Source organism: Pleurodeles waltl, chromosome 5 (genome assembly GCF_031143425.1).
Source record: "Pleurodeles waltl isolate 20211129_DDA chromosome 5, aPleWal1.hap1.20221129, whole genome shotgun sequence".
NCBI lineage: Eukaryota > Metazoa > Chordata > Amphibia > Caudata > Salamandridae > Pleurodeles > Pleurodeles waltl.
In genome coordinates this window covers 1,316,310,559-1,316,332,627 of record NC_090444.1, presented here as the reverse complement: position 1 = coordinate 1,316,332,627, position 22,069 = coordinate 1,316,310,559, and the positions used below count along the sequence as shown (strand labels likewise).

Below are 22,069 nucleotides of genomic sequence, written 5' to 3'. Positions count from 1 at the left end.
TCATTTCCCTTTTTTTCACATTCTGTACTAATGCTACCTTCTGTGAAATCTAAGTTTCTCTTCACTTCGAATGAGGAGCTCTGTAAAAGAAATTAACTACACATGAGAGCGGGTCTGTGTAGAGATGAGGGGCACCATTGGAGAGTGGTACTGATTGAATCCTTGCAGAAGGAGGTTTTTTTGGGATTGGGGCACAACAAATATTCGCACACCCTCCGGCACCAGCACTAAAGCCGGCCCTGTCAGGAGCATAGCTATCATTCCTACAGCCTGTGAGGTGCCATAGGCCCGGAGGTAAAAGCACTTCAGCAGCCGAACGGAGAACAAAGAGCACAAGTAGAAATGCCTACATAACATGACCAAAGTGTTCTAATCCCAGAATCTTCTTGTGCCACAATGTAACCTGCTGGATGGATTTCTCCCTCATTCTTTGAAACAGTGCCTTTTTTAAACAAGCACTGATGTTCTGCCTGTATGTATATGTCGTTTCACTAGTGCAACACTATCCAAAAGGCAGCAGAGCACTGTACAAGTTCCAAGACAAAATTTAAGGCTGGACTCTTGAGCCAAATTATTGAAGGGCATATTTACTAATAAATACTAATAGCAGTTCGGGCTGGACTGTTCCCATGGGGAACAGGGTCAAGACTGATTTGCATATGGCTGGGTCCAAACTGGAATGGCATGGGCAGCAAAAAAACGATGGATTTAGGCCCAGATCACTTTACTGGGGGTGAATGTTTGACAATGTTCAGCATTCCGTCCATCACTTTTTGTTTTTGCTTTGTCGCCCTAAGTGGGAAGGGTATGCCCAACGTGGGTCCCGTGCTTCCCATGCCACTGGATTCAAGCTAGCCTGGCTGATGAGGGGTGAAACCCCGAAACCGGTCCCAGGATGCTTGTTTCCAGTCCAGGGAAAACCTGGCCTAGCAGTTTGGGCTGGACTGTTCCCATGGGGAACAGGGTCAAGACTGATTTGCATATGGCTGGGTCCAAACTGGAATGGAATGGGCAGCAAAAAAACGATGGATTTAGGCCCAGATCACTGTACAGGGGGTGAATGTTTGACAATGTTCAGCATTCCGTCCATCACTTTTTGTTTTTGCTTTGTCGCCTGGGTCCCGTGCTTCCCATGCCACTGGATTCAAGCTAGCCTGGCTGATGAGGGGTGAAACCCCGAAACCGGTCCCAGGATGCTTGTTTCCAGTCCAGGGAAGACCTGGCCTAGCAGTTCGGGCTGGACTGTACCCATGGGGAACAGGGTCAAGACTGATTTGCATATGGCTGGGTCCAAACTGGAATGGCATGGGCAGCAAAAAAACGATGGATTTAGGCCCAGATCACTGTACTGGGGGTGAATGTTTGACAATGTTCAGCATTCCGTCCATCACTTTTTGTTTTTGCTTTGTCGCTCTAAGTGGGAAGGGTATGCCCAGACGTGGGTCCCGTGCTTCCTATGCCACTGGATTCAAGCTAGCCTGGCTGATGAGGGGAGAAACCCCGAAACCGGTCCCAGGATGCTTGTTTCCAGTCCAGGGAAGACCTGGCCTAGCAGTTCGGGCTGGACTGTTCCCATGGGGAACAGGGTCAAGACTGATTTGCATATGGCTGGGTCCAAACTGGAATGGCATGGGCAGCAAAAAAACAATGGATTTAGGCCCAGATCACTGTACTGGGGGTGAATGTTTGACAATGTTCAGCATTCCGTCCATCACTTTTTTTTTTTGCTTTGTCGCCCTAAGTGGGAAGGGTATGCCCAGACGTGGGTCCCGTGCTTCCCATGCCACTGGATTCAAGCTAGCCTGGCTGATGAGGGGGTGAAACCCCGAAACCGGTCCCAGGATGCTTGTTTCCAGTCCAGGGAAGACCTGGCCTAGCAGTTCGGGCTGGACTGTTCCCATGGGGAACAGGGTCAAGACTGATTTGCATATGGCTGGGTCCAAACTGGAATGGCATGGGCAGCAAAAAAGCGATGGATTTAGGCCCAGATCACTGTACTGGGGGTGAATGTTTGACAATGTTCAGCATTCCGTCCATCACTTTTTGTTTTTGCTTTGTCGCCCTAAGTGGGAAGGGTATGCCCAGACATGGGTCCCGTGCTTCCCATGCCACTGGATTCAAGCTAGCCTGGCTGATGAGGGGTGAAACCCCGAAACTGGTCCCAGGATGCTTGTTTCCAGTCCAGGGAAGACCTGGCCTAGCAGTTCGGGCTGGACTGTTCCCATGGGGAACAGGGTCAAGACTGATTTGCATATGGCTGGGTCCAAACTGGAATGGCATGGGCAGCAAAAAAACGATGGATTTAGGCCCAGATCACTGTACTGGGGGTGAATGTTTGACAATGTTCAGCATTCCGTCCATCACTTTTTGTTTTTGCTTTGTCGCCCTAAGTGGGAAGGGTATGCCCAGACGTGGGTCCTGTGCTTCCCATGCCACTGGATTCAAGCTAGCCTGGCTGATGAGGGGTGAAACCCCGAAACCGGTCCCAGGATGCTTGTTTCCAGTCCAGGGAAGACCTGGCCTAGCAGTTCGGGCTGGACTGTTCCCATGGGGAACAGGGTCAAGACTGATTTGCATATGGCTGGGTCCAAACTGGAATGGCATGGGCAGCAAAAAAACGATGGATTTAGGCCCAGATCACTGTACTGGGGGTGAATGTTTGACAATGTTCAGCATTCCGTCCATCACTTTTTGTTTTTGCTTTGTCGCCTGGGTCCCGTGCTTCCCATGCCACTGGATTCAAGCTAGCCTGGCTGATGAGGGGTGAAACCCCGAAACCGGTCCCAGGATGCTTGTTTCCAGTCCAGGGAAGACCTGGCCTAGCAGTTCGGGCTGGACTGTACCCATGGGGAACAGGGTCAAGACTGATTTGCATATGGCTGGGTCCAAACTGGAATGGCATGGGCAGCAAAAAAACGATGGATTTAGGCCCAGATCACTGTACTGGGGGTGAATGTTTGACAATGTTCAGCATTCCGTCCATCACTTTTTGTTTTTGCTTTGTCGCTCTAAGTGGGAAGGGTATGCCCAGACGTGGGTCCCGTGCTTCCTATGCCACTGGATTCAAGCTAGCCTGGCTGATGAGGGGAGAAACCCCGAAACCGGTCCCAGGATGCTTGTTTCCAGTCCAGGGAAGACCTGGCCTAGCAGTTCGGGCTGGACTGTTCCCATGGGGAACAGGGTCAAGACTGATTTGCATATGGCTGGGTCCAAACTGGAATGGCATGGGCAGCAAAAAAACAATGGATTTAGGCCCAGATCACTGTACTGGGGGTGAATGTTTGACAATGTTCAGCATTCCGTCCATCACTTTTTTTTTTGCTTTGTCGCCCTAAGTGGGAAGGGTATGCCCAGACGTGGGTCCCGTGCTTCCCATGCCACTGGATTCAAGCTAGCCTGGCTGATGAGGGGTGAAACCCCGAAACCGGTCCCAGGATGCTTGTTTCCAGTCCAGGGAAGACCTGGCCTAGCAGTTCGGGCTGGACTGTTCCCATGGGGAACAGGGTCAAGACTGATTTGCATATGGCTGGGTCCAAACTGGAATGGCATGGGCAGCAAAAAAGCGATGGATTTAGGCCCAGATCACTGTACTGGGGGTGAATGTTTGACAATGTTCAGCATTCCGTCCATCACTTTTTGTTTTTGCTTTGTCGCCCTAAGTGGGAAGGGTATGCCCAGACATGGGTCCCGTGCTTCCCATGCCACTGGATTCAAGCTAGCCTGGCTGATGAGGGGTGAAACCCCGAAACCGGTCCCAGGATGCTTGTTTCCAGTCCAGGGAAGACCTGGCCTAGCAGTTCGGGCTGGACTGTTCCCATGGGGAACAGGGTCAAGACTGATTTGCATATGGCTGGGTCCAAACTGGAATGGCATGGGCAGCAAAAAAACGATGGATTTAGGCCCAGATCACTGTACTGGGGGTGAATGTTGGACAATGTTCAGCATTCCGTCCATCACTTTTTGTTTTTGCTTTGTCGCCCTAAGTGGGAAGGGTATGCCCAGACGTGGGTCCTGTGCTTCCCATGCCACTGGATTCAAGCTAGCCTGGCTGATGAGGGGTGAAACCCCGAAACCGGTCCCAGGATGCTTGTTTCCAGTCCAGGGAAGACCTGGCCTAGCAGTTCGGGCTGGACTGTTCCCATGGGGAACAGGGTCAAGACTGATTTGCATATGGCTGGGTCCAAACTGGAATGGCATGGGCAGCAAAAAAACGATGGATTTAGGCCCAGATCACTGTACTGGGGGTGAATGTTTGACAATGTTCAGCATTCCGTCCATCACTTTTTGTTTTTGCTTTGTCGTCCTAAGTGGGAAGGGTATGCCCAGACGTGGGTCCCGTGCTTCCCATGCCACTGGATTCAAGCTAGCCTGGCTGATGAGGGGTGAAACCCCGAAACCGGTCCCAGGATGCTTGTTTCCAGTCCAGGGAAGACCTGGCCTAGCAGTTCGGGCTGGACTGTTCCCATGGGGAACAGGGTCAAGACTGATTTGCATATGGCTGGGTCCAAACTGGAATGGCATGGGCAGCCAAAAAACGATGGATTTAGGCCCAGATCACTGTACTGGGGGTGAATGTTTGACAATGTTCAGCATTCCGTCCATCACTTTTTGTTTTTGCTTTGTCGCCCTAAGTGGGAAGGGTATGCCCAGACGTGGGTCCCGTGCTTCCCATGCCACTGGATTCAAGCTAGCCTGGCTGATGAGGGGTGAAACCCCGAAACCGGTCCCAGGATGCTTGTTTCCAGTCCAGGGAAGACCTGGCCTAGCAGTTCGGGCTGGACTGTTCCCATGGGGAACAGGGTGAAGACTGATTTGCATATGGCTGGGTCCAAACTGGAATGGCATGGGCAGCAAAAAAATGATGGATTTAGGCCCAGATCACTGTACTGGGGGTGAATGTTTGACAATGTTCAGCATTCCGTCCATCACTTTTTGTTTTTGCATGAAAGGGAAAGAGCACGACAGCACCAGATTTTTTTAAAATATGGTGCATTGGAATTGGAATTGAAAGGTATGACATTCAAGTTACAAAGTGAACCCTTGCGTCACTTCACTATTCAACCTCTTCTTTCTCATTTCCCTTTTCTCTATCTCTTCCCTCCTGTATTCTACCTAACCATTAGTCTCGGTTTCCTCTACCTCGCCTTTTATATGCCCCCTCTACCTTTGTTTTCTCTTTTCAACCTTCTCTCTGTCATCCTCAGCATCTCTCTGTATCTGCTTTCCTCTTCTCTCACTATTCACTCTCACTGTTCCTACCATCTGTCTCTCCTTCTCTATATTTTTCCCTTGTTCCTTTCTCAACATCATTTCCCTCTTCTGTCACTCTCTACTAGTGCTCCCTTCTGTGAACTCCAAGTCTGTGATCAGCAACAAAACTCTGCTTCTGGCACGATCATTCATGGTACTGGGGTAGAATTGTGAAAGCTGCCTCTTAGGTCGACTGCCAGATTCTGGGGAGAGTGTATATGTTTACTAGTGTTTTTGTCTTTAAATCTGTCCAGCTGTTTGTGAATGTTTGCTCAACACTCCAAGGTGTAATACAAACTAAAGAACATATACCTATCTTGGCTAGGACTTCTGTCATCTACCTATTTTATAATCGCCCAACGTCCTCAAATGTGTCTATAAAAATGACCTTTTGTTCTGAATTTTTTACCTGAATTTTGACTCTTTGTCCTGGATTTTTACTGTCACTGTCCAGAATTTGCCTTCTTGGCAGATGGTCACCCTGTGCTCACTACCTTCCTTACACTAGGGTCCATGACACATTGGTTAAACCACTGAACTCCCGACTCAAACGACAGTTTGGTACTTTGCAACATCTATGTTTTGTCTATGCCCTTGGCAGACTTTTCTGTCAAATCTTGAAAACCGTCAAAAGCAAAAAAAGCACCTATATTTCCATTTTCAAAACTTTAAAAATACTTTCAAATGAGTGCCAGCCTTCGTTTACAGCTCACAGTCTTTCGCTTCTCGCTCTCATGATTGTTTTGGTGAGCATTTCTTGTCAGCTTTGAGGTTAATCCAACTATAAATATTCACCGTTTTGAAGTAGTCTTAAATGGCAATTGCTTTTTACCCTTCCAGAATATCCCGGTGGAGCCTAAATTCCTTGTGTGCTTTATTTCTCGCTATCACAACCCTGAGAGAGGCATTTGTCCCTTTGTGTGTACAGTTCAGGACTAAGGGGCAGGTTTATGGAAAGTGGTGTTGCACCGAGTGCAGCGCCACTTTCGATGCGCCCCTTAGCACCCCCCTACCGCCACCATGTGTGCTGTATTTAAAATGCGGCGCACCATTGCGCAGAGTAAGGGGCAATAGTGTCATTTTTTATGGCGCTATTGATGTACTCTGCAGGAGTAGCGCCAAAATATTGGCGCTATTCCTGCAGAGTACATAGGGGCCCATTCTAAAGAATGGAAGCCCCCTTTTAACGCCTACTCTTGAGCAGGCGTTAAAAGTACCGTAATAAATGGCAAAAGGAAATCACATAGATTTCCTTACTCCATTTTTCTGGCGTCCCTAACAGGGGAATGCCCCCTTTGCATACATTATACCTGGAGCAGGCAAAAATGTAGTGCAAAGTGTTAGAGTGGAGCAATGCATGCATTGCGCCACTGTGTTAATACGTTGCGGGGATTATGGCCTCATTGGGCCGCATTAGTGTCAGAATAAATTACGCTAATGTGGCGCAAGGTTATAGTACATAGCGCAGCCAAAGAAAAAAGGCCTGAAGAGACTCGTGGCATCTGCTTCCAGAACTTTATCTTCTATTTTATAAGGTTTTTTTTTAAAGGTAGGTCTGGTCCCTGCATTTTGCCTCAACATACAACAATACTGCGGACATAAGTCTGGTGTAACATTTTCCCAAGGATTCATACAGATCTATGCACGCTGTACATCATTTCCTCAGCTTTTTGATCGCTTTCATTACTTAGGCCCCATCCTGACTGAGTCGGAAAAGGGTGCGAAATATACCGGGTGTCATATTCTGAGCTGTTTTACGAAAAAAGAGCAATTACTGCAGAACTATGTGTCTGCGCCGTATTCTGGAATTTACTGCATATTTTTTCCTCAGGTAAATTTTGTAAGGTTTCCCCTGCTGATGTTCTTCAGGGAAGAATTGCGAGTATATCTATCTACCATAAATCTCAGATCCGTATCTCTGTTTATACAGGAGCTTGCACATGGGTTGGAATGTACCATTCCACTCTGAATCAGCACGCAATGGTTCCATCCCTGAGATTCTGATACCGTGACTCGCAAACAGAAGAATAATTGACAGAGCATTGAAAAGATTGAGCTATTGGATTTGTCAGTGCTTCATGTCACTGGTAGCTAAATGCCAGCATCAAGAAGCATGTGCATGCATGGCTGGCTATCCTGGAAGGGTTTTTCGATTTAAAAAAGAAATTCCAAGATGTAACATGAAAAACAACATGCAGAATAAATATATTAAAATAATGCGAGATCTACTTATGCATGTGGGCCAACTGCAGCCAGTACAGGTTTTTTTTTTTTAGCTAACTCACTTTGCCTGCTGGCAGTTTCAAAGTCATATTTCTAATGGGATTTGTACAACAGCACGCCCCACAAAGGAAAGTGGTGTTGCTTAAAAAACAGTAGTGGATTAAGGTGGCTCAAATGACATAAGCATGGCTTTCATGCCCCACTGATGTCAATCACAGACTTAGTACAGGATCTTTTGATTTTACTAAAATTATATGTACATTATACTTACTTAAAGGGCCTTTAAGCCACATCTCTTCAACCATTGGACTGTTGTTGTGTCATTCACATTTTGCTTCCCCCCACTGCAGCATACAGCATGGGGCAATGGGTCATGCCTACTTCAGCCAAGGATTAACTTCAATGTGAGTGACTGCAGTTTGCTCTTTCACAATTAGCACATCTGCACACAAGGTAGTACCCTTCAGTGCAAGTGTTTTTGTTTTTACTTCATGATTACTTTAGTGTGGCTTCTCAGTTTTTGTCTCATGTCAGTCCTGCTGTAAACCCTCTTTGGAGTGCCCTTTGTTTATCTGGCAGCTGGTATTCCACAGCACAGCGGATTGTGTTCATTTGAAACTGTTGGGTATTCATTTATTCTTTTATCACTTGGTACACAGGCTGAAAGCTTCAATATTATACATGTGGAGTCATAGATTAACAATTCTTCAGAGCACGTTTTATCTCTTTTGTCTTCTTTCTCTTCCTTTATTTTCTTTCTTTCTTTAATTCATTTTCCTTCTTTCTTGCCATTCTTTCTTTATTTTTTTCTCCTTTCCTTCCTTCTTTATTGATGTCTAGCCTTGTTTCCTGCTTTATTTCCTTCTTTCTTTCCTTTTCTTCTTTCTTTCCTTCTCTCTGTCCTTCTGTCTTTTCTTCTTTCCTTCCTTCTTCCCTCCATTTTCTTTCTTTCCTTCTTTCTTTTTTTCTCAAAGGCAAGAGGCTGGCAGCCAAAGACAGAACGGTTAGCCTTTTTAGCTCTGTGTTAGCCAAAACCTTTTGAATTTACTGAAAATGTGTGTATGGCAGAGTTACTTATGGGGGTTTTCAGCAACACTTGATCCATTTGTTTTTGATTGTGTCATTCAAATGTTTCTCCCGCCCAATCGTGACTGCATCAAGGGGCTGTGCATCACCCCTTATCACTATGTGTCTCTCATGCTTTTGTACTTTCTACACCTAGCACAGCTGCTAAATGCCAAGTGACCTCACGTGGGACAAGGTCGAACTGTTCACTCTCAAATCTAGTTTGTTGCTAAAGTCAAACAGCACATTGCTTCAAAGCACTGATTTTGGAAAATACTACTAAACAGGCTGTCTAGAACATATGTGTTGGAGTGTGCCACTCAAATCACATTTTTAATAATCAAAATGGCGGTTGACTAAGTTAAGCCACAATAACCCTGGTGAGTTTCAAGGGAGGCACCGCCTTATAAATCCACCAAACACATGAAGCACGTTTCAAATAAGGCACAAAGAGAACCAGCACTTTCTCCCTGTAACTGCTGCTCAGTTATGACCCTTAAGAGGTACCCCCGCAGTGTCCAGTCTCTGGCTTTACTTTCCCTGTTTGGTATCATGATTCATAAACGGTTATAGGTAGACAATTTGCTGTTCTCCTTTGTACCCTACCTTATTTCTGCATTGTTTGTAGTACTGGTAAAAAGCTACACTCACTTTGCAAAGTAAATAATTCTAATTGGTCTATCAGAGGTTTTTCCTTGGGAACGAGCTATGAGGTTTACATATAGTTTGAGGGACACAGCACTGTACCAAAAACATTACAGAGAACCCTATCCGTCAAACTTGCAGTGCCGCCATTTTCATGGAAGAGCTTATGCTTTCTCTGTCTGTGGAAACATTTGAACTAATATTGACCAGTTGGCCAGTGTGTGTCCGACCATCCACACTATTCATTGCAGACATTCTAACATCATTTGTTGGATCCTCTGTAATGGCAGAGGAATGTCACCCCCCTGCTGAGAGCTAGCAGAGAAAAACGTGAAAAATAAAATAAAAATAAAGCCATTTTAAATCATTTTATTTTTCTTACAGCGCTAGAGCCAGCCAAGTCTAGGGCGGGCGGGGCCATGATGACAGCAGGGGAAGGAAGAGTAGTGCGCTCTGTAAGTGCCCATGTCAGTTTGACCAGCTGTATAAGGACGACCAAACGGTTATGCTCACCTAGATCTCTCCATCTGAGCTGTGCTGCACAGCTGGATGGAGAAGAGGTACAGGCTCCCGGAGCCTGAGCGAGCATTAAATCAGCCCACTCAGGCCAAACAGGGTGCTGCTCTCATGCTGGTAAATAGTATTACCAGCATGAGAGCAGCGTCTTGATTGGCATCTGGGGGCCTGCGCGGTGTGCACCAGGAATCTGGAGTCCGACCGGAGCAGAAGAACACTTAGACAGCGGGCGCAGTAGCAGGTAAGTATTTTTTTTTATTTACCCCCACCCCGACCCCCCACATCCCCACAACCCCCACCCCACCAGTTGTCATTAACAGCAGCCACCATTGTTCTAGACCATCTGGGGAAGTACGACAATAGTGAACAGGAAACAAACAGAAATGGCCTTCACATGCTTTGAGAAAACTCCAGATGAGTCAGGCCATTAGTTCTGTGATTTTAAAATACACAACAAACAGGAGTTTGTTTTTGTAAAAACATCGCACATCAGACCTAGTGGAATGCAATTCAGCCAGCCAAAGCCCATGTCTTTAACCCATGGCAGCATTTTACCAAATGCGCCTGGGTATAAGTTACCCCATAAGCATTTATGCGCCATCTCTCACTTAAAATATCCATTTTTCTCACCTCTTTTTCCATAATATTCTCTCTCTTTTCTTTTATTGTCCTTTCCTCTCTTTTGCTTTCATTTTAAGACTTGAAAATGCAGTAAAAATCTAACCAAAGCTTCCACTGCGCTTAGTAAGTTGAAATGCGTGGTTGTGCGCCTGACAAAAGAAGTGTTTTTTGCCATGAATTTCCCATCGCTGAAGCATAAATAACAACACAGATAAGAAAGAGTGCACTACGTACAAATAACCAGTGACAAGTAAGTACTTCAGATGTACGTCTCCCCTATTGTCCATGAAATAACTTCAGATGTACAATTTTCCCGTGTTGTCCACGAAATAAGTGTCCACGTCAGCGCCCTGACGTGGGGACGAGGCCACATACTAGCGCGTAACAAAACCGACAATAAATATGTGAAATATGCACTCTCTCTGCAGATCTCTTATTTACTACTACTTTTGAAAACACGATTTGAAGAACACCAATTTTATATTGCCACACATGGAAACAATTGTGAATTAAATACATATAGGTGCCGCCTCACCCTATACCAAAGGGTCTTAGATTTTTGGGAACATTTTGTCCAATAACTCTGGAACAATCACATTTTAAGTTTTCCAAAATGAGACATAAAAGTTAACAAAGTTATATCAGGTATAATTTACACAGGTCGTCTGTGGTATGGTAAGCACACCTTTCTAGTAAACCTCATGTGGCAGATCTGTTTCATATTTATTAATTTTGAGTCATAATTATATATATATATATATATATATATATATATATATATATATATATCAGAAAAACCTGTTCATGCTGCGACCCTCCACAGCATTGCTTCATCCTAACAGTGGAAACTGCACCTTACACAAGAACTTTAATGTCAACGTCGACTGAGCACGGCTAGAAGGTAAGTGCACAGTGCGGTGCTATCCATATAAGCACATTATGAAGCAAGACCACAATAATCTTATTTTTTGTGGTCGCCCTTAGACAAAAAAAAACTAACGCGATAAAATATATACGCTGAGAAAAACGATCTGCAAGAGTCACTAACCAGGGAACAGTGAAGAGTCGTTCTATGTTTCCCACTCTCTGATATGGAAGGCTGCCTGCACAGGCTTGGGATTATTTAAATAATTGTGTGCACGCACCGATTTCAAATAACATTTTAAGGATTTGGGGGGTCTCTTGCCAAGACATTTTAGGATCCTCTGTACAGAACAAACTTGAATTGTGTTACCCGTTTCCTGCCAAATCAAGCTGCATGATTCCAAACAATACTGAAGTATATGTTAAACTTGAGTAAAGTCACACAAGAACAGTTGAGACATGTCTTGCACGGACCCCAAAAGTCCATAAAATGTAACTGCGTATAGAGACAGAGATAGGAAGCGAAGGAGAGAGGTTTAGATAAAGAAACAGAATAGACAGGTCCAGTAGAAAGTTCAGTCGCCTTGGAAGGAGGGTAATTGCTGTCTCTGCCCATGTCTTTACCGTCTCTTGGCGCCGCGAGACTTGCACCTACCACTTCTGCCGAAGAGGACGACGAGGCGCCGGAGCCCAGCAGGCAGCTGTCAGGGGCAGGGAGGGCTATGCATCCCCCGGCGCTGCCGCCGTCGGCCGTGTCAGCCCAGACGAGAGGGCCTGCTGGTTTCCAAGGCACAAGCGAGCCCGCATCAGGTGTAACCTGATCGTTTGTTTGGCGAGCTACTCGGATGAGAACACCCCTCCGGCCGCGGTGTTTCTGTAAAGACACAAAGAGCACACGAAGAAATATTTAAAGGTGCGCGCGCATAATTATAGGCCAGCTCCCTTCACCTCAAAGTTTATGCTGGAAGCTTGTCGAGGGTCAGCCATGAACACCTTTTTATCACATGGACTTCCTGCGTGCAGCTAGTGTCCGGCGTCTGCTTTTGTTTATAGGTCAAGTTACAGCAGGTGTACCATGCACGTGAATCTCTTGCCAGCTTACAATTAGATGTATATTCAACAGAGGCCCTTGTACCGGAAAGCATGCGTAGCCACCAACGTTTTGAAGCTTTCAGTAACGGGCAAAATTAATAGGATGAAAGGATTAATGACTAAACAAAAAAGACCTGCCAACAAACGAATTAGCAAACAATTATCTGTCAGTGAAGGTGCCTACTAATATCAAACAAAGACAACATACCTGGGCATTTGTATTAACACCAGAGTTACATTTCTGTGTTCAGAGAAGACAAAAATCTTACAGTGGGTCGAAATTCTCTTGTTGCTACCCATGACAGCCAGGTATGAGAAGTACATTGAATAGCATATGTCGAAAAACCTCATGGATGGTAATTTTTATAGGTCAAAATCTCTAAAATGAAGTTGTCGCTGACTGATAAGTACATATCCAGCAAGTGCAACCTACAGCATATACTGCAGTCCTGCCCCAAGATCTCCTCGTATTAGCGAGACGTCTGACAATTTGTCCAGTCTAATAGTGATTGTCTTCGTCAACCATCAGTCAAATTAGCCTTACTGCAAAACACCACCGTCGTTGGCAGCATTACCTCTTACTGGCGATGGTGGATGGGCACATTGTGCTCTATTGCCAAAATCTGCAATCTCAGACTCTGTGAAAAAGCTCAATCCCCTACACATACAGGAAGATTGAACAACATGTGATCTACATTCTCCAGGAACAAAAGACAATGTTTGATCAAGCGTGGGGATATTATCTCGATCACTGCAATGACCATCAAAATTGGTGCACACACCATATTTTCCACACACCAGCAGAAGGATATCCAGCATTAGGCCACTGCCCTTAACAATCTGTGAATGGTTCTGATCGCCAGCAATTCCAGAAACACCTTTCTGGGACGGGCACATTAGGACCAGTAACTATACCTCGTCTCACTTTTTTCTTCTCCTCACATTTTCTTTTCTCTTGCTTACTTATTTACTTCTCTTGTCCTGTCTATTTCCCCCAATACTTTTTTATATTTGGGTTCCCATAAAGCACCCCTGAAGGGCTGCAATGACATATTTAACTCCACTACCCCCAGAACACCTTAGTTGCCAAAGGATGCACCGACCCTCCTCCTGCCAGCCGTCCACAGTATAAACCTGCTCACCTTCCCCAGTCTACCCCTTTGTTAGCTCAGCCACCATCTTAAATATTAGTACCAGAAAGCAAGGCCAGGAACTGCAAAGTGCTGTTAAGCCCAACCACTTTCTCCCTTTGTGTGATCACCAAAGTCAGCATGTTTCATCCTCCAAACTCAGCAAAAGCATCTTCATCAGCAGCTGAACATCACAAGAGGCTGAGTGGAGTGCCTAAACTCTGCATCGCAGAAACTTCACTTGCACCTCATGATCGCGACATACCCCTGAGCCTGATACCTGCACAGTCCCTTCTTTTCAATTTACTGATGATCGTGCCAGTCACATGTACCAGACTCATTTTTCTTGGAGGGACTGATGGACCACATAAGGCTAAAGTGCTCCAATGCTAGTGAACCGCAATTTTAAGTGATGGTTGAGTGTGCAACATCAGTGTGTCTCCCTTCTGCAGCTAGCTCAACTTGCTTCAGCCTGTGGAAGGCTGGCTCAAAAGATAGGCTTTTGTACCCAACGCTGCCATGGCCTACTTTTTTGTGGCTCAGGCTTTGGCCTTTGCAAATCTCGCAAGCAGCCTCTCCCCAATTACTGAGCGGCAGCATGGTCGCCATGAATTACCTTACTGCAAGTGATAAGCACTGCCAAGAATTGAACTGGGACAGCTCAAACTCTTGCCAGCAGGTACTGCACTTGACCACTGATTGGCAATCATCCCTGTGAACCTAACCTTTTGTTCATGTGAATAATTCTGAAATCCAGTTCAGTTACAGAGAAAGTTAGCAGAGGTTTGTTTATTTATTTTGTCTACATATATAAAGCATATGATTACCAATGAGGTATCCTGGAGCTACTCACAAGCACTGTCTATATTAATCCAGCAACACGATGTACAATTTAATAATATAGGTTTTCAGTTGTTCTTGAAAAGTATTTAGAGGGCCCTATTAATGTGAGAGGCTGGGAGTTCCAGGCCTTTGCTCCCTGGAACGCAAAAGTCCTAACAACCTGTCATTCTTTCTTTTTATTAGATATATGTATAAGACAAGCCAAAGAAGAACGTAGGGTGTGTGGAGCGCCGTAGAAGTGCAATAGTTGACAGATGAACTGAGAACCTGTGCCATGGAAGGCTTTAAAACTATAGCAAAATTATTTCGAACCAATGTGTATGCACCGGTAGCCAGTGAAAGGTGTGCATATATTCGACCTGGGGAACATGGCACGGGGGTCTAAGTAAGACGAGCTGTCCCTGCTGGTCAAAGCAGCGAGGAAACCCCAAGTGAAGCTCATTTGCATAATCCAGTTGAGAACCACCACTGCGTGGAGAATAGGACAGTGTTGTTTCCCAGGCAGAAAGAGAAGGATTTTACTTAAAATCTTCAGGTGGAAAGCAAGAAGTCGAAATGTTTGTGACCTGTGCCAATGACAAACGTGCTAGTCGGAAGGGGGGGATTATCAATCAGGACATCTTAAACTACTCCAGATCCAATCTGCCAATTGTCTCTGCCTCCTCCCTTCCATTGGATTTCTCAGGCTGTCCCTTGTACTAGCTCTAGCCTTTCTTCTCTGATTGACAAGGGGGACTGAGAGTAGAGGTCTATGGAGGAAGGGACACGTTTCACAGATTGAAAGTGAAGTGTGTTCCTCCTGTGGGTGGATCCATTTATAAGTGGCCTGCCTCTTTTTGTTAGCCTTTCGCAGACGTGATGGTGGGGGAAAGAACACATTGTATTCTTCCCTTTTTAGGTCGAGCGCACAAGCGCTTAGACCTGTTGTAAGTATTGTGGGCTTTTAACCATGCCCACTACACGCCCATCACTTTCACTCGTTCGTGGGCTTGCCTTTCAAAAATCCTTTGTTATCATTGGTAAATGCTTTCCGTTTGTCCCTCCTTGGGGAGGTTTTGTTAGTGCCTTGTACACTGCCCCTATTACATGGATAATTGTACGATTTCTGATACGTTTGACTGCGAGCTGACTTCTTTTACTTTTTGTGTCTCTCCTTCACGCTCATGGTGGCGGTGGCTCTTTGTATCGGCTCATTTATGCAAACTGTTTCTTTTTTCATTTTTAATTCATGTGGCAAGAAAAGTCCAGTTAGGAATTTCCAACACCAATAGCTCTAACTCAAGCAAATGCGAGACAAATTGCATTACAAATGCTTGTTTTTAAAAATTAAAAAAGGTACACAGAAATAATACTGCTGCCCACAGGGACAGCCCAGTTGGTTCCTGCCCTTCTATAAGACAGCATTGTTGTGTTAACGTATTTCCATAATATGTCAATTCACGTAAGGTTTCCCTGCATGCCTTATTGTGCAACAACTTCATAGTTCAGCAGCCCTCTAGCCAGGGAGGTGAGTCCAATGCCGCCCACAACACAGATGTCTTTCTTATGTGCAATGCTTTATGGAGCAAGGGGCGGTCAGTTTCATACTCAGGCCTTGTTTTGGTCATCAGCATGGTGAGGAATACTTCATGTTCACAACATGGGCCTGTACAGAAATGTACATCTACTTTAATCCCTCCTTCCTTCAAGACGGGACTTATGAGAACGTCTTTATTTATAACTACATTTCTGATAAAGTGTTTGTTAAAGATCTTCAAAGAATGGAATGTTTTGTTTCTCAAGCCTATCAGCGCGAGCTTCAGAAAATACGACAATCTAGCAACTATATTTAATTAACTGCAAGAGGTATTTTCCTCTTTTTAGAAATAAACAGGCATGTTCTCCAGCACTTATACATCCATCATTCACTGTGATGCAGCTAACGCACATACAGTGCTCATGGTAGCATAAAGTAAGGCATTTGGTTTAGGTCATTTTAAAAAACTTGTTAAAAAGCGCAACACTTTTCAGCGTGCACATGCATAGCTGCCCGTCTTTGAAATGTTTTTGATGTATTGCATCAAAAAATGTTCCGAAGGGACCACCTGTGCAAATGCGCAGATGAGCACCTTGGATTTAAAAAAAAAAAAACTTTATGGCAAAACTCATTCCCGGATGCCGTGCTTGCACCAGCACCCACAATTAAATGTTTTTGCGATAAAGAGTAACAAAAACATTTCCAAAGGAATCATTCCAAAATAGTAATTATATTTAATTAGGATTGAAACAGAGCATTCATACTCAGTGGTCTATACAAAGATATTGGACCCATGCTAGGGTGGAGGAGGAAAGGACATAGCTTGAATGATAGTATGAATGCCGTTTTCATATAATAAATCGTGAACTTCTTCACAGTAAATTGCTCTGGTTTGTATAGCATTAAAATAAAATAATGTGGTTACCGGTACAGATCCATGGTTGCCATTCTGGTCACAAAGGACTGTTGAAAGTGACGGATTGTTACCTATGATGCTAAAGTACCATTGTGCAGTAGGGGGGAGTCGCTGGCAGGCCTCTCCCTACATCAAGTGTATTCTCCTTGACCATTGTCTTTATGAAAAGCTCATGTTTATTTGTCTGTGGGAGGCACCAAGTGGTTTGTGCAAGGAAACAGCCAAGGGTAAGTTGAACCTTCCTTAACAACAGCCTTGAAAGGTAGCTCCAGTTAGAAATCTAATACGGGCAATGCCCACACTTACTCACATTAGAGGGATGCGTAACGCCACCATAACATGGGAAGGTACAATACATAATTATCAAATTACGGTGTAGGTGGTATAGGTTACATCGGGTTGGGAGGAGCAACTAGGGTGTCAAGGAACAGTAAGGCTTCAGATAATGTAGGAGAAAATATAGTAGCTGCATACATATAATAGAATTGCAACTTTAAATTAAATTGACACTTTTATTTGTGAGCGCGTTTGGAATTCTTATCTAATCCTCAATATAAAACAATCGAAAGCACAAGTTAGGTAAAACAATCAGCACATAATGCAGCTAAGACACTCCACGTACCAAGGTGTCGCCAAACTCACAAAAGTGCTAACCATAAAACCATAATAATAAACGATCACAACCTCCACCAAACACATCAGTGAGATCACCGCACACACATTAACCACAGCGCAGAGCCACCTAAATTTGTATTTATGGAGTTCACAACAGCATTCCACTTTTTGGTGAGCAGCGCAGCATAGCATGAGAACTGGATGGGCCGCCCGCCAGGTTTCTAAAATGACCGCCAAGCTTGGCAGGGACCGCTGTTCCGGCGGTTCCTGTCAATGGTTAAGGCTGTTTGGCGCAGAGTTGCATCGGCATGGTGCAGTTTTATTTTGTTATCTTGAAAAAGAAAACGCCAAAACAGGATTTTTTTTTTCCTAAAAGAAAAGACGTAATGCTCCCCTCACCGTGAGACGTAATGCTCCCCTCACCGTGAGATTCATCTTCCATGTTGGGGGGAGCATTATTTACATTTTACTGTCCCTCACCGCCAGGATTTATCTGACGGTGAACGACAGGAAAAAAATGGCCATATGTCTGCCCCTCTAAATTGGGTGGGCATGTAGTCATATCTGCAATGGCCCTTCCTCCATCCAGCCATCAGAGAAGTTCTGCTATGGCAGTTGTTAGACATTGGGGGACTTATTTACAAACCCTTTTGCGCCACCGGAATGTCACACATAGTGATGGTCCAGTGGTTCACACTGCAGGGCCATATTTACAAGCCCACATAGAGCCACCCTGTGTGGCTTTTCATGACCTTGTAAATATGGACTGAAGCGATGCAGCACATCTCGCTGCATTGCCTCATCCTGCAGCAGGAAGGCATGCCATGGGTGTTATGGTGGATGTTCCCACGTAACACCCATAGCATCTGACACATTTCCAGATTTATACGGTTTTATATTCCTGGGAATGCGTCAAAAGCCTACCCCTCCCCAGGGGAGGAGTAAGGGAGACACAAGGAGGGGAAATACCTTTTTCCTTGTGAGTAGACATACCCTTATTTCTCCATGTATTTTCCTTTTTCTATGTGGCTGCACTCTGCAACACACATAGAAAAAGGAAAACGCCTCTCATGATTGTTTTTGTGCAGGAAGGTGTCCCTTCCTGCACAGAAACAATCATCTCTGCAATGCACACACTCTTGCATCCTTGCACTGGTGCATGGCAGCCCATTGTGCGCCAGCACAGAGAAAAGGACAGGAATGCACCATATCTTATCGATACTGCGCATTCTTGCCTTTTTGTTTTGACGCAGGGCAGCACAGCAAGATTCCTTTTGATGCTGCCCTGTGCCAAAATCTCATAAACGAGGCCTGGGGTCTCTAGTTTGCAGAGGTATGCACACTGTGCAAGTTGGGACCACAATCCTAGTCAGGGTAAATCAGACACACCTTAGGTTAACCTGTGCTTATCCTCTGGTAGCTTAGCACAGAGCAGTCCGGATTAACTTAAGAGGCAATGAGTAAAGTATTTGTGCAACATTTAATTACAGTAACACAAAGAGAGACACCACAAAAAGACTCCACACCAGGTTACAAAAATAGATAATATTTATCTGAGGAAAACAAGACCAAAATGACAAAAATCTAATAAGTGGATCCTGAGATATACAATCCTAAAAATGTAAGTGAAAATAGCGCAAAAAGCGCAAAGCGTTAACTGTCGTTATCTGGTCACGCCAGACCCAGAAAAAGTCAAGAGCTCTGTACGACTGCTATTGAGTATGGGCTGGATACAGGGGCATACATAGGTTCCCTGAAAATACCTCAAATCCTGGTGCCCAGTCTGCATGGTGTTGCATTGTGAGGCTTTGCAGCGGTTCCGGTCAGGACCACAGAGAGCAGAGCACCTTAGGCCCACTTCCAATGTGTTGTGCTGTGGAACCACTCCACTCATGTGGGGTGAAGACCCACAAGGAATGATACCAGACCCCTTGTGGGAACGAAATGTTGGTTTGCTCCTTATGTAAGGAGCAGAGAAAATAAAAGGACCTGTGGTTTGGCACCAAAGGTCTGAAACAGTAACCTGGTGTCTGTGTCTTATTGTGTCCTAGTATTGCCCCTGCATGTGCGACCCCCGGCCCCCACACAACACAAAGGTCCAGGATTAGGATGGTACCACTAAGGAGGGCAGACTCACAGATGGCAGAGTCCAATTGCTATAGCAGGGTGAGGTGAAGGCAGTCTTTGATGTCCCTTAGAATGCAGGAGAACAAGGGGCAAGCCAACAAGCCATTGGAGAATCTTGGATTCTAGGATGTGGAAAAGAGGTCCAGTCCTTCTCACTCCCAGGCAAGAAGCAGCAGGCTATTACAGCAATGCAAGTAGCAAAGTGGCAGTCCCTCCTACAGCACAGTACACAGCAAGCATTAGGCCAACACAGAAGTCCTTCTTCCTTGGTTCCAGTAGAGTTCTGATTTGGTGGGGCTTGGGGTCCAATACTTATACCCAAATGTGCCTTTGAAGTGGGGGAGACTTCAAAGAGGCCTCTTAAGATCACAAGGTCCCTTTCCTTCCTTCCCTGGCTCCTGACACTCTACAGGGGGTTATGAAGCCCTTTGTGTGGGGAGAGGCACAGCTCTATTTAGGTATAAGTGAGGCAGTGCTAAGCTCCGCCCCCATCAAGCTAGTTAATGGCCCATTAAGGCCAATTAAGTCACACCTAAGCTCCCATTGTGTGTGACTGTCTAGAGATAATGTACAAATCCCAGCTGTCACCAACCCCAGGCCTGTATTCAGAGACAGGCAGGGGCACGGAATCGGCAAAGTAAGAAAATTGCATTTTCAGACTTACAATTCAAAATCCGACTTCACCTTAAGTTACGATTTTAAATTGTGAGTCAGAGACACTAAACTCTAAATTTCCATCTTTTCCCAATTGGAAGTTACACTTAAAGGCTACTTCACGCTAACCCCAATGTTAAACTATGGGGGAGATAGATCTTGCAGTAGTGAAAACACATTTTATGTTTATTCACTACCAATGCATGTTATATTTAAAAGTACATGCCCAGCGTTTCAAATACACCGTACACCTCCCTTAGGGATAACCAAGGCCTACTATAGGGGTGACATGTATAATAAAAAGGAAGGCTTTGGCCTTCCAAGTGGGTGCACTTGTCAAGTTGAAATGGCAATTTAAAACTGCACACATAGGCTCTGCTTTGGCAGGTCTGAGGCATGTTTGAGAGGCTACTGTGGTGGGTGACACAATCAGTGCTGCAGTAGTAGCATTTATATAGGACATATAGGGAACTTTACTAGAGACTTACAAGCAAGTTAAATATGGCAGTTGTGGAGAAGCCAACGTTACCATGTTTTAGGCAGAGAACATATGCACTTTAGCACTGGCTAGCAGTGGTGAAGTGCTCAGAGTCCTAAAGCCAAATAAAAAAAAGGTCAGAAAATGGGGAGGAGGAAGGCAAAATGTCTGGGGACGACCCTGCAGAAAGGGCCTTTTCCAACAGCAGTGACAGAGTAGCAACTGCCATAGCCAAACCTATGGTCAGCCTGCAAATAAATTGGGCAAGCGGACCATTATGTTAGTGGTGTGTATACTCCATTGCCTTTGCAGAGTATAAACACAGCCAACATATAAATCAGCCCCTACATTTTTAAAGACCTCCAGCCATGCACACCAAACAACACTAAACATTACTGCAAATATACAACCAGATATACATATAGATATATTTACACAAAAAACAAAAGGTTACAGGAATGTTAAAGTCAGGAAATAGAATGAAAAAAACATAGAAATTGACTTGAAAAACCAAAGGTTACAGGGACATTATAGTTAGGCTCACATTGTAAACATACCAAACCATAGAAATTCACCTGTTACATATACTTAGCGCAAGTAACTATAGCTCGGACACTAAGGTAACTATAACTCGTGCACCTGCCATGCACAGTTATCTGATCAATAATTTTACTGCAGATGTTACAGTGACATTATCAATGATGTTATCAAAGATGTCATGACTGCTGTAATTTGTGGGGTAATTAGCAGTGTATGGAAAGGGCACGAATTATAGTTACTTTAAGGCACAAGTTATATGCCCCACTGCATTGAAATATAATGTGTGCCCCGGGGAGGTGGCAGTTCCCGGGGCTGAGGGGAGGGGGACAGAGAGGCCCCCCACATTTATTTAGTAATAAGTGCCCCGGGAAGATGGTGGTTCCAAAATATAAATGCCACCAGGACCTGGCTCACCCAGGAGGCTGCAGTCAAAGCAAGCACAGGAGACTGCACTTTAAAAAAATATATACCTTTGGCAAATTTGCAGATTCTCCATGAATCCATCCAACATTTAAAAAAAAAAAAGTTTTTTTGCTCTGGGGGAGGTCCCTCTGGGACCCCAGCACCAGAGCTAAGAGGTCAAGGTGTCTCTACCCTGGCACCTTTTTTTTTTTTCTGGGACTCAGCAGAAGGTTGTTTTGATCCTGTGCTGAATTTAGTTTTTGCTAGTTTTAGGACTCTGGCCACTTTGCCACTGACGACCAGTACTAAAGTGCAAAACCTTGCTGTCTAAATTGTATAGGTGAACATTGGCATATTTGATTTACTAAGAAGTCTCTAGTACAGTGCACAGTGTGTGCCCAGAGCCTGTAAATCAAATGCTACAAGTGGGCCTGCAGAAGTGATTGTGCCATCCACAGTTCGACCTGGCAAGTGCACTCATTTGCCAGACTCAAACCTTCCCTTTTACTACATGTAAGCCACCCCTAAGATAACCCCATGGGTAGGGTGCAGTGTATTTGAAAGGTAGGACA

General features: G+C 44.9%; 1 protein-coding gene across 2 annotated transcripts in view; it reads right to left on the bottom strand.

Moving 5' to 3' along the window:
• GJB7 (gap junction protein beta 7) overlaps nucleotides 1-12,060 on the bottom strand; it is a 78,080-nt gene extending 66,020 nt beyond the window's left edge. The window contains exon 1 of one of the 2 annotated variants that reach the window (XM_069235568.1): nucleotides 11,809-12,060. The gene's annotated coding sequence lies outside the window, so the exon portion shown is untranslated. The remainder of the gene's footprint in view (nucleotides 1-11,808) is intronic. The other variant, XM_069235567.1, reaches the window with a different exon arrangement.
• Between the last annotated feature and the right edge of the window lie 10,009 nt (nucleotides 12,061-22,069).